Source organism: Thalassophryne amazonica, chromosome 5 (genome assembly GCF_902500255.1).
Source record: "Thalassophryne amazonica chromosome 5, fThaAma1.1, whole genome shotgun sequence".
Classification (NCBI taxonomy): Eukaryota; Metazoa; Chordata; class Actinopteri; order Batrachoidiformes; family Batrachoididae; genus Thalassophryne; species Thalassophryne amazonica.
This window is the reverse complement of record NC_047107.1, coordinates 81,502,514-81,516,170: the sequence shown is the minus strand read 5'-3', so window position 1 is coordinate 81,516,170 and position 13,657 is coordinate 81,502,514. Positions and strand designations below refer to the sequence as shown.

General features: G+C 43.1%; 1 pseudogene; it reads left to right on the top strand.

The window, feature by feature from the left end:
- Positions 1 to 12,022, top strand: part of LOC117509971 — a 53,203-nt pseudogene extending 41,181 nt beyond the window's left edge.
- The last annotated feature ends 1,635 nt before the right edge of the window (positions 12,023 to 13,657 follow it).

Genomic DNA, 13,657 nt, shown 5'->3' with positions numbered 1-13,657 from the left:
GGTTCAAATGAGACTGCGCTATTGAGCCTGTTGTCAGTTTTCTCTTTTTTCCCATTTGGGGAAAATATAGATGTGGATTGTTTAACACTGAAAAATGATAATGACCTCAAATCCAGAGCAACACTTGACATGAAAGTCCAATTCTGGAATCTAATGCAGAAGTACCTCAACCTCAGACAAACTGCACAGGATTTGACTGCACTTTTTCAATCAACATATTTGTGTGAGTCTGCCTTTTCACATATGAAAATCAAGTCAAAATACAGATCCACCATGACTGATGACCACCTTGTGGCCTGCTTATGACTGGTTCTCAGCTCCTACTATCCAGACTATGAAAGACTAGCTTCTTCCTCTCAGTGTCAGAAGTGCCACCAAGATAAGGAACAACTTGTCCAACTTGAATAAGGCACTGGATAATTTGGGTTGTTTGTTGTTGTATTGTTACAGGCCAGTCCTAAGACAACTTGTGCTTATTCTTTGCACCGTATACATTTACTTCAATGCTGTATTATTATTGTTAAAACTATCTTTGTGCCAGAAAAATGTGTTATTATATTGGTGCACAATTAATTGTGGTTATGCTATGACTTTTAATATGGCTTGGTAGATCTCGATACACTGTCACCTTTAAAAGTACATCTTGGTTCAAAAAGGTTGGGCACCCCTGTATGACCACCAGTGGTGGGCACAGTTCAGCTAATCTGCTAACCACTAATTATCGAAGCTAATGTTTTCATTATCATATTAGCTTTTCAGATAACTTTGAAAAGCATCATCGGACCAATTATCTTCCGATCAATTTTGGTCCGATAATTTTTAGATCGCTAATATGTTTTTGCAGGTGAAGTGAATAAAGCTTGAACAGTTAAAAACCTTTGTGAAGTCTGATTTCAAAGATTTCAGCACTTTCCTGTTAAAAGGTTTTGTAGTAGAAAAACCGCTATATCCTCTGTAAACAGAGGAGAGCTTGTTTTAGGAGAAACCGCTCTATCCTCTGCAGTCAGAGGAAATCTGGTCACAAAATTACTCCTGACACCATACTGACTCACCGACAATATCACCAAAGTCATCCAGAGGCATACAGTTTTAACTTAAGGTTAAAATTTTAACCAAACTAATTTTGGACATATTTAAATTAGTGTCACTTCTGAAGTTTTATGAAGTGAAAATATCAGCTATATGTTTTAGTTTTAAAGTACTGCACTAATTTTGAAGGTTTTAGGGTGGACATGCTGGTGCATTATGGGTAAATCACAGTACAGTCATCACAGGAAAAATGCATTTGAGACGCTCTGATCAGGCTCCACACGGACAACAGCATTAAACCCTTTGTATATTGTGCCTAAAACTCTCATGAATATATTATCTGGGTTTATAGATGTTGTTATTGTGTTTGTTTTAAATGTCAGAAGAAGTTCAGATTGCTTCTTCAATATTTTCCTGTTGCTCTATGGTCTCTACTGCCATCTACTGGCCAGCAGTGTTCATGTATAATGTTCATTTACAATTGTCATTGTGGATTCTGTTGTTTAAACTGCAGAACTCTCTGGCGCAAGTTTAAAAAAAACATGTACGCAAAGGATTATGGGTAAGGGTCTGGGTGCCAGTAGATGGGAGTGTTCTATGCATTTTGACCCCGGTTACATCAGATGGTTGTCAAATCACAGCTTGACTTAGTTTTGGCTTTAGCAAATGGCTTCTTTTTTTTTTTACATATAAATAAAATGGCATATTTTACAAAAGCACATTTAAATACCAACACACACGTCATGTCACATTAACGTGTTGGTTTTTACATAGAATGAATGAGTCAACCAATCAGTGTTGGAGATTGGCCTATAATTAGCTATATCTTAGCTAATTATAGGCCAATCTCCAACCTTCCTTTTCTCTCAAAAATTCTTGAAAGGGTAGTTGTAAAACAGCTAACTGATCATCTGCAGAGGAATGGTCTATTTGAAGAGTTTCAGTCAGGTTTTAGAATTCATCATAGTACAGAAACAGCATTAGTGAAGGTTATAAATGATCTTCTTATGGCCTCGGACAGTGGACTCATCTCTGTGCTTGTTCTGTTAGATCTCAGTGCTGCTTTTGATACTGTTGACCATAAAATTTTATTACAGAGATTAGAGCATGCCATAGGTATTAAAGGCACTGCGCTGCGGTGGTTTGAATCATATTTGTCTAATAGATTACAATTTGTTCATGTAAATGGGGAATCTTCTTCACAGACTAAAGTTAATTATGGAGTTCCACAAGGTTCTGTGCTAGGACCAATTTTATTCACTTTATACATGCTTCCCTTAGGCAGTATTATTAGACGGTATTGCTTAAATTTTCATTGTTACGCAGATGATACCCAGCTTTATCTATCCATGAAGCCAGAGGACACACACCAATTAGCTAAACTGCAGGATTGTCTTACAGACATAAAGACATGGATGACCTCTAATTTCCTGCTTTTAAACTCAGATAAAACTGAAGTTATTGTACTTGGCCCCACAAATCTTAGAAACATGGTGTCTAACCAGATCCTTACTCTGGATGGCATTACCCTGACCTCTAGTAATACTGTGAGAAATCTTGGAGTCATTTTTGATCAGGATATGTCATTCAAAGTGCATATTAAACAAATATGTAGGACTGCTTTTTTGCATTTACGCAATATCTCTAAAATCAGAAAGGTCTTGTCTCAGAGTGATGCTGAAAAACTAATTCATGCATTTATTTCCTCTAGGCTGGACTATTGTAATTCATTATTATCAGGTTGTCCTAAAAGTTCCCTAAAAAGCCTTCAGTTAATTCAAAATGCTGCAGCTAGAGTACTGACGGGGACTAGAAGGAGAGAGCATATCTCACCCATATTGGCCTCTCTTCATTGGCTTCCTGTTAATTCTAGAATAGAATTTAAAATTCTTCTTCTTACTTATAAGGTTTTGAATAATCAGGTCCCATCTTATCTTAGGGACCTCGTAGTACCATATTACCCCAATAGAGCGCTTCGCTCTCAGACTGCAGGCTTACTTGTAGTTCCTAGGGTTTGTAAGAGTAGAATGGGAGGCAGAGCCTTCAGCTTTCAGGCTCCTCTCCTGTGGAACCAGCTCCCAATTCAGATCAGGGAGACAGACACCCTCTCTACTTTTAAGATTAGGCTTAAAACTTTCCTTTTTGCTAAAGCTTATAGTTAGGGCTGGATCAGGTGACCCTGAACCATCCCTTAGTTATGCTGCTATAGACGTAGACTGCTGGGGGGTTCCCATGATGCACTGTTTCTTTTTCTTTTTGCTCTGTATGCACCACTCTGCATTTAATCATTAGTGATCGATCTCTGCTCCCCTCCACAGCATGTCTTTTTCCTGGTTCTCTCCCTCAGCCCCAACCAGTCCCAGCAGAAGACTGCCCCTCCCTGAGCCTGGTTCTGCTGGAGGTTTCTTCCTGTTAAAAGGGAGTTTTTCCTTCCCACTGTAGCCAAGTGCTTGCTCACAGGGGGTCGTTTTGACCGTTGGGGTTTTACATAATTATTGTATGGCCTTGCCTTACAATATAAAGCGCCTTGGGGCAACTGTTTGTTGTGATTTGGCGCTATATAAAAAAAAAAATTGATTGATTGATTGAATATACCTATAACTCAAAGATAGCATGATCAGTGTGAATCTGAGCGGCATGTTGATGAGTGACAGACCGTCAGCATCACTTTTGCTTATGCTCCCTGGGGATGAGTATGAAAAGAAGGAAATGTATGCCTTCTGGACTCAAATGGATGAAGCAATTTGGGCAATGGATGTGTGGCATTACAAAGCTGAACAGAATATCAAATTAGAAAATCAGAGACATAGTAAACACATGAAATTTGTAAGAAAGTGTGGAAAAGGTTTGCGAAGGTAGTCTGGACAGGTGATGAGAGGAGGTAATGAATAAGATGGTAAAAATATGGTGAAAATACAGGGAAAGAGGACAAGGACAGAGATAGATTGAATACGTAGAATAAGACAAAGACAAAGGGGCTGAGTGTAGAATCGGGCTGTGTGGAGAACGCTGATCAACAACATCGACCCCCACATAGATGGGAGAAAAGATGAAGAGAAAGAAGACGACTGCCAGAGTGGTGCTGATTTGACTCTGGTAACAGCCGCAAAATCAGCAGTTTCTAATGTTTTATTCAACTGCATTATGTTGGAAAGTAAATGCAACACAGCACATTTATAAGATATTCAGGTTATTTGTCTTTCTGGACTTCTACAATAATGATTAATGTACATGATATTTGTTACAAGCAATAATACAATATGAACTGACAATTACAAACAACACAAAACCCATAGTACAAATAGTACATTAGGCACTGTGTGCATATAGCATTTTTTTTTTTTACAGCCGAAAAGTGCATAGATAGTGCCCATAAACACTTCATTCCAGATGCTTCAGCATTTTCTGTGGGGAACAAAAATGCCTGCGCATTGGATTTGTTTCAATAACAGTAAACAGCTAATGATTAGCTTATACTGTTTGGCACTGAAAAGTATTCACCCTCAGCAAGAACCGAGGATTGGTCCAATCTTCTGTCACAGACTATTTTTTTTATCTCTATTTTGATCTATTTTGAGTGAGAAATAATCAAAATTAAACCTATCCTCATGGTTGCCCATAAAGGCGCTGCTTCTGCATCTTTCTGCAAAGTTCAAGGATTTTCAACTTAAAAGTGCTCAGGGGGGCTGCACAAAAAAGAGTGGAAAGCTTTTCTTTAAGTGGCTGTATATGGTGGCTGCCCCCCCGGTGGGCGCCAGAGTTCTTTGGGAGGGGGGGGCAAGGGACGGATTGAGAAATGGTTAGTTTCGAGAATCGTTAAGAAATAATTCAATCCACCGACATCAATAGCCTCTTTCCTTAACTATTCCCTTATCAGTCCTTCATAGCGGTCATTGTTTTTGAGGGTGTTTTATCAGGAAAATTATCACTTCTTTACGTTGATTGCAGACCCTGCAGAGGGTCTGTAATCAACCGCTTCTGCAGCTGTCCTTGAAGCTTGAAGCAACGAAGCAGTCCTCCGACCCACTGCTTCATTGGTTTGCTTCGCTGCTTTTCAGAAGTGGCAAGTCCGCTTCTGAACCCCTCTAAAAGCCATTTTAAAAATGTCAATTGTGAGTCACATTTGTGCGGATTAAAGTCACTAACTGGGACTCTTGTCCGAGAACCATCCTCCGATCAGTTCGCACAGCTTCAAACGTTGCGCCACTCTCAAGTCAGAGCCCGGCCGGAATTAATGACTTCAAAGCGAATCACCATTTTAAATCAAATGACACCTCTTTCCAAATGCTGTAACACAGACAACAAACTATAACAGACTAAAATGTTTTTTCCTCCCAAAATGAGACGTCGTGTGTTCTTCATGAATTACATTGATGTTGACTTGCAGCACAGCCGGCTGCAAGAGCTCAGTTCAGAGGTATGGAGTGACATTCATGCCATTAATGTCTGAAAGGAAATACTTGTGAGAAAAACTACAGATTTTGTTTATATTTATGTCTACAGATCAAGGATCCAATGGCCAGTTTCATATTTATTTACTTTAAGACTCAATAAAATGTTACTGACATAGAAAACCTGTAAAGCCTACTTTTAGTACACAGAAAATTCACAGGCAGTATTGATAAGGGAATCAATAAGGAATCGGACTGATGGCATCGATAAAATCTTATCAATATCCATTGTTGAAGTTGAATTATTATTTGTTAAAATGGGTTAGTTATGCCAAAGATATTTAAAAACATACAGATATGTTTAAATGTTTAAAAAAAGATGTTTAAAATATGACAAAAGGTAAACACAGAAGAATAGAAAGTATGTTAAAAACACTTTTAAAATGTTTACAAAGGCTGTAAAATGTGTAAATGCATAGACAGTTCATTAAAAATGGACAAAATGCACATACTTTTAAAATGTGTTTAAGATGTGTAAAAGAATAAAAAGAAACACATGAAGATGTTGAAATTGTGTGCATGTGTGTCAGTGGTGGGGGGGGGGGGGGGGGGGGGGGGGGGGGGGGTGGGTTGGGCAGTTATTCATTTGTTCTCTAAGGGGGAGCTCACTCTCCCATACTTTGAAAACCCCTGCTGTATTCTCATTCAGAGTTAAAAAAAAAAAAAAAAAAAAGATGACAGAGGGACATGGGGTCTCACACTGGCTTCATTCAGCATTACGAACAGAATCTATTGTTGGAAAAAATGTTATTTTACTGCAGAGATGAAAAAAAAACCTTAAGGGTAATAGCACGGAAATGTGTACAAATTCTGGCAAACCATGGGTTAAATGGACTACATTTATATAGCGCTTTTCCATCTGAATCAGCCTCACATTCACATTATGCCTCACATTCACCCGGATGTCAGGGTGCTGCCATACAAGGTAGCTCACTACACACCAGGAGCAATAGGGGATTAAAGACCTTGCCCAAGGGCCCTTAGTGATTTTCCAGTCAGGCGGGCATTTGAACCAAGGATCTTCTGGTTTCAAGACCAACACCTTAACCACTAGACCATCACCTCTATATATATATATATATATACACGTCTATTAGGAAAGTATCCTACCTTTTTATTTTTTTAAAAAACTATATGGATTTGATTCATGTTTTTACGTCAGCCAAGCTTGAACCTTCGTGCGCATGCATGAGTTTTTCCAAGCCTGTCGGTGACGTCATTCGCCTGTGAGCACGCCTTGTGGGAGGAGTGGTCCAGCCCCCTCGTCGGATTTTCATTGTCTGAGAAGTTGCTGAGAGACTGGCGCTGTGCTTCATCAAAATTTTTTCCAAAACTGTGAGGCACATCTGAGTGGATATCATTCGACAAATTAAGCTGGTTTTCGGTGAAAATTTTAACAGCTGATGAGAGATTTTGGATTGTTTCTATCACTGGAAGGACTTCCCATGGAGCGGGACGTCGCGCAGCACTCCGAGGCGACGTCGTCAGGCTGTTTCAAGCTGAAAACCTCCAAATTTAAGCCTCTGTTGACCCAGGACGTCGTGAGAGAACAGAGAGCTTTCAGAAGAGGTCGGAATCAGCAGTTTATCCGGACATTCCACTGTTAAAGGAGATTTTTTTAATGAAAGACGTGCGGACAGATTGGTGCGTCGGCTCGCAGCCGGCGCAGCGCGCCCGCCACAGGAAAAACACCTCCGTGTTGATAACCATTTATAAAATCCAGGCGGCTTTTGGTGGCTTTCAGTTGAGTGAGTATCTGAGAAATTGTTTAACAGCATGGCATGTTCCAACTTGTCCTTAAGGCTTCCAATGGAGGTGTTTTTCCTGTGGCGGGCGCGCTGCGCCAATCTGTCCGCACGTCTTTCATTAAAAAAAATCTCTTAACAGTGGAATGTCCGGATAAACTGCTGATTCCGACCTCTTCTGAAAGTTCTCTGTTCTCTCACAATGTCCTGGATCAACAGAGGCTTAAATTTGGAGGTTTTCAGCTTGAAACAGGATGACGACGTCGCCTCGGAGCGCTGCGCGACGTCCCGCTCCGTGGGAAGTCCTTACAGCGATAGAAACAATCCAAAATCTCTCATCAGTCGTTAAAATTTTCACCGAAAACCAGCTTAATTTGTCGAATGGTGTCCACTCGGATGTGACTCACAGTTTTGGAAAAAATTTTGATGAAGCACAGCGTTAGTCTCTCAGCAACTTCTCAGAGAAAGGAATTCCGACGAGGGGGCTGGACCACTCCTCCCACAAGGCGTGCTCACAGGCGAATGACGTCACCGACAGGCGTGAAAAAACTCTCGCATGCCCACGAGGGTTCAAGCTTGGCTGATGTAATCACACGTGATTCAAATCCATATGGTTTTTTAAAAAAATAATAAGGTCGGATACTTTTCTAATAGACCCCGTATATACACAACCCCTGGCAATAATTATGGACTGCCACAATTATTTTTCCTGATTTCTTATAGTGTTTCTTAAAGCCAGAAAGTTGCCATTTGAAATGACTTTAGTTTTGTGTCATGTCTGTGATCTGCTTTTTTTCTACAAAATTAAACAACTGAATGAACATCCTCCGAGGCCGGTGATTCCATAATTATTGCCAGGGGTTGTATATATTAGGGCTACAGCTATCGATTATTTTACTAATCGAGTATTATATCAATTATTCTGGCGATTAATCGAGTAATCGGATAACTAAGTACTTCTGCGTTTTTAAACATCAATAGTCCAGGGCTCTCCCTAAGCAATGGCACAATGCCACTGTGCCAAAGTGCTGACATTTTGCTGAAATGGCGATGGGATGTGGCTTTGTTTGTTTTCTCCAACTTGTAAAATGTAACCATTTTTAAGTTTTTTTTAATAAAGGTTGATGGACTGGTCCCTGATTTTTTTTTTTTTATCCCTTTTTCTCTGCAATTCAGCAGATGCATTTCAGCTGGAGGTTGAACATGCAAGCCTCAGTCAGTTTTTTTTAATTATTATTATTTTATTTAAGTTACAGTGTTTGTGAAGTGTTGTGTATTGCCCAAAAAAGCAAAAATTAAAAAGTCAAACACTCAGTGTGAGTCTGAGGGAAACACAGAAGAAAGAGTGAACTTCTGCTGTTTGTCAATGTAGCCGGGGACAGAGCTGTGACTCGCCTGGTCTGAGAGCCCCTCACACTAGGTCGAGAGAGACAGCAGCTGGCCACCGGGTCCGTGTGTTTTTTAAAAATACACAAACACACTGCTTCGCCTTAAATGCACAGTAAGTCTTTCTCTTAAAATGCTTTATTTTACTCTGTCACGTTGGAAAGCGGTAGCTATCATTGCTATTTGATTAGCTGTTATGCTCCAGTCTTCTGTTTGTTTTCCTGTGGCCGTTGCAGCGCCACACACAGGCCTGGCATATGTACTACAACGTTAAACGAAGCTTCGAGGCACAGAATTTGCCTCGAACTTTTTTTGTAATCGAATTATTCGAGTTACTCGATTAATCGTTTCAGCCCTTGTGTGTGTGTGTGTGTGTGTATATATATATATTTCAGTTATCAGTTATATATGTTATCAGCTATGCCTCAGAAAGATTTGGGCAGGTGGACAAAGGAAAATCAAAACCCACTTCCTACACAATGAGCCGAAGGTCCACCCGGATACATCATCTGCGCCAGGAGCTTCGTACCCTCAAGAAGCAGTACAAGGCTGCATCTGAGGAGGAGAAGCAACCCTTAGCAAAACTGAAAAACATCCTGCGCAAGAAGCTGATGACTCTTCGCAGAGCAGAGTGGCACGGAAGACGGGGAGGGAGATGGCAAGGAAGTGAGCAGCTTTCATCGCCAACCCCTTTGGTCTTACCAAACAACTGCTAGGGGACAAGCGCAGTGGCCAGCTTGAGTGCGCTATAGAGCAAGTAAACCGCTTCCTCCAGGACACTGTGAGCGACCCTCTGAGAGACCTGGAACTGGAGCCCAACAAAGCTCTCATCAGCCCAGATCCCCCAACAACAGAGTTCAACCTGAAGGAGCCAAGCCTGAAAGAGGTTGAGTGGGTCGTTAAGGCGGCCCGCTCTGCGTCACCACCAGGCCCCAGTGGAATTCCTTATCTGGTCTACAAGCGCTGCCCGGAGCTTCTACGGCACCTGTGGAGGATCCTGAAGGTGATTTGGAGAAGGGGAAAAGAGGCCGACCAGTGGAGGCATGCTGAGGGAGTTTGGATCCCCAAAGAGGAGAACTCACAAGACCAGTCAGTTTCGATCCATCTCACTGCTGAGCGTGGAAGGGAAGGTGTTTTTTTAGCATCGTCTCACAAAGACTGACTGAGTTCCTCCTCAAGAAAAGCTTTTTTGACCCATCAGTACAGAAGGAAGGGATCTCTGCTCCTGGCTGCTTGGAACATACTGGGGTCATCACGCAACTCATCAGAGAGGCCCATGAGAACAAAGGCGACCTAGCTGTGCTGTGGTTGGACCTGGCCAACGCCTACGGGTCCATACCACACAAGCTGGTTGAGCTCGCTCTCCAACTCCACCATGTTCCCAGTAAGATCAAGGACCTCATCCTGGATTATTACAATAACTTCAGGATGAGAGTTACTTCTGGGTCAGAGACATCGGACTGGCATCACACTGGGAAAGGGATAATTACAGGCTGCACCATCTCTGTTGTCCTCTTCTCTCTAGCCATGAACATGGTGGTCAAGTCAGCTGAGGTGGAATGCAGAGGGCCCCTGACCAAGTCAGGTGTACGACAGCCCCCCATCACAGCCTATATGGATGACCTCACCGTAACAGCCATGTCGGTCTCAGGGTGCAGGTGGATCCTGCAAGGGCTCGAAAAGCTCATCACCTGGGCAAGGATGAGCTTTAAGCCCTCCAAATCACGATCCATGGTGCTGAAGAAGGGGAAGGTGAGTGACAAGTTCTGCTTTTCCATCTCAGGAACTGTGATCCCAACCATCATAGAGCAACTCGTGAAGAGCTTGGGGAAACTCTTTGACTCCACCCTGAAGGACTCAGCAGCCATCCAGAAGGCCAGCTTAGAACTTTGAACCTGGCTCACCAAGGTAGACAAGTCTGGCCTGCCTGGTAGGTTTAAAGCCTGGATCTACCAGCATTCAATCCTGCCCCGCATCCTGTAGCCCCTGTTGATTTATGCAGTCCCAATAACAACAGTTGAGTCCCTAGAGAGGAAGATCAGTGGCTTTCTTCGAAAGTGGCTGGGACTTCCTCGCAGCCTTACCAGTGCTGCCCTGTACGGAACGAGTAACATCCTGCAGCTTCCTCTCAGTGGTCTCACAGAAGAGTTCATGGTGGCACGCACCAGAGAAGTTCTACAGTACAGGGACTCAAAGGACTGCAAAGTGTCAGCAGCCGGCATCGAGGTGAGGACAGGAAGGAAGTGGAAGGCATGGGAAGCAGTGGAGCTGGCAGAGTCACGCCTAAGACAGAAGGCATTGGTGGGCACTGTGGCAACAGGCAGAGGAGGCTTGGGTTACTTTCCAAAGATCCTCATCAGCCAGCCCCGTGGGAAGGAAAGGCACCACCTGATCCAGGAGGAAGTCAGAGTGGGTGTGGAGGAAGAGCGGGTGAGCAGGGCAGTAGGACTACGGCAACAGGGAGCATGGACAAGGTGGGAGAGTGCACTACAGCGCAGGATCACCTGGACAAACATCTTGCAGCCAGATTTTCAGCGGGTCCGCTGCTTGGTGCAAGCTGTCTATGATGCTCTGCCAAGTCCAGCGAACCTCCATGTGTGGGGGAAAAGTGAGACACCTTCCTGCCCGCTGTGCTCTGGTAGAGGCTCTTTGGAACACCTCCTCAGCGGCTGCCCAAAGGCTCTGGCAGATGGTCGCTATCACTGGCGCCATGACCAGGTGCTTAAGGCAGTCACTGAGAGCGTAGCCTCAGCCATCAGCTCCAGCAAGAACGATCATGCTCCAAAGAAGGTAATCTCCTTTGTTAAAGCTGGAGAAAAACCCAGAGCAAACCAACATGCGACATCAGGACTACTCCACACAGCATCTGACTGGCAGCTGCAGGTCGACCTGTGTAGGCAGCTGAGGTTCCCCCAGCATATCGCAACAACATTCCTTCGCCCAGATATGATCATGACCTCTCAGTCTTCGAAACAGCTGATCATACTGGAGTAGCCCTGGGAAGAAAACATCGAGGAAGCCAATGAGAGGAAGAGGGCTAAGTACCAGGAACTGGTGGAGGAGTACAGGGAGGGAGGCTGGAAGACAGTCTACAAGCCCATAGAGGTAGGCTGCAGGGGATTTGCAGGGCGGTCTCTGTGCAAGGTCCTCAGCCGCCTGGGCATCGTAGGTGCGGCAAAGAAAAGGACCATCAAGTCCGCAAATGAAGCCGCCGAAAAGGCCACCAGGTGGCTTTGGATGAAGAGGGCAGATCTGTGTGCTGCTACTGGGACGCAAGTCGGGGCTTGATCACCCCCGGCTGGGTCGCCTGGGTGAGGGTGTATGATGTTGCAAGACCCGAAACACCCGATGACCCCAGGATACATCACTGATGATGCGTCCCAGTGCATCCATGAGGTGTATTTTGAATTATATATATATATACACACACACATACATACACACACACACACACACACACACACACACACAGTGGTGGGCACAGTTCCGATAATCGATAATTATCGAAGATAAGGTTTTCATTATTGGATTATCTTTTTAGATAACTTTAAAAACCTTTATCAGACTAATTATCTTGCGATAAATTTTTGTCCGATAATTTTTAGACCAATAACATGGTAAATAAAGCTGAACAGCTACAAACATTTCAAAAAAATTTAAATCACTTGAGCACCTACCAGTTAAATGTTTTGTAGCAGATGTGTAGTTCCACCCTCTGCAAAACAGAGGAGAACTGCTTCTAAAAGAAACCGCTCTATCCTCTGTAGACAAAAGAGAACTGGTCACCAAAAAAACCTAATTTATTTTAACCCCATACTGATACGCGGGCAATATCACCCAAGTCATCCAGAGGAATACATTTTTAACTTATGGTTCAGATTTTAACCAAACTAATTTCAGACAAGTTATTTAAATTAACGTCACGTCTGAAGTTTTATAAAGTGAAAATATCAGATATATCCATCCATCCATTTTCTTCCGCTTTATCCAGTCGGGTCGCGGGGGCAGCAGCTCAAGCAAAGCCGCCCAGACCTCCCGATCCACACACACCTCCCCCAGCCCCTCCGGGGTAACCCCAAGGCGTTTCCAAGCCAGCCGAGAGATGTAGTCCCTCCGGCGTGTCCTGGGTCTTCCCCAGGGCCTCCTCCCAATGGGACGTGTCCGGAACAGCTCTCCAGCGAGGCGTCCAGGGGGCATCCGGAAAAGATGCCCAAGCCACCTCAACTGACTCCTTTCTGATTACTGTTTAGTTTTAAAGTAATGCACAAATTTTTAAGGTTTTAGTGTGGACATGCTGTGTCCAGGTGCATTATGGGTGATAGGGTAATCTCAGTACGTTCACAACATGAGAAATGCATTTCAGACACTCTGATCAGGCTCCACGGACAACAGCATTAAACTCTAGTGCCTAAAACTCTCGTGATATATTCTCTGGGTTTATAGACATTGTTATTGTGTTTGCGTTCATTAAATTCCACGCATCTTAAATGTAGTAGATACGGATTATCTGGAATTTTGTTTTGGCATGTTTTTACAGTCTCTACTGCCATCTACTGACCAGCAGTGTTCATGGCAGTGTTCAAACTGAAGCTGGGCAGACACTATGGTATTTTCAATGACTGTACTCGGTTCTAGCTCAAATTGTACCACAGAACCGCACGGTGTAAAAGTTCAGAGCACACGGTTTAAGTTCTCACACACATTGTACATTCAAAAACCACACGTTAGACTCGTGTTTCCAGAAGCAAAACCTAAACAGTTCTAGCTTTTTTTTTTTCAAATTTAACTTACATTTCTTATTTTTTACAAAAATAAGATGGGAGACATCAAAGTTTAAAAAAAAAAGAAAGAAAAAACATTACAAGACAGGTCTGCTGTGTTTGCACATGCACAATGCGAGAGGTTGGATGCTTGTTGCACTTCAGCAGTGGGATACCCTCACAACGGCCGAACAGAATATCAAACAGGTTTGATTTTTATCTGACCATACGATGGGCGATCAGGAGGTGGCCGTGAGATGTTAAACGCAGCTCATTACTCCATGTA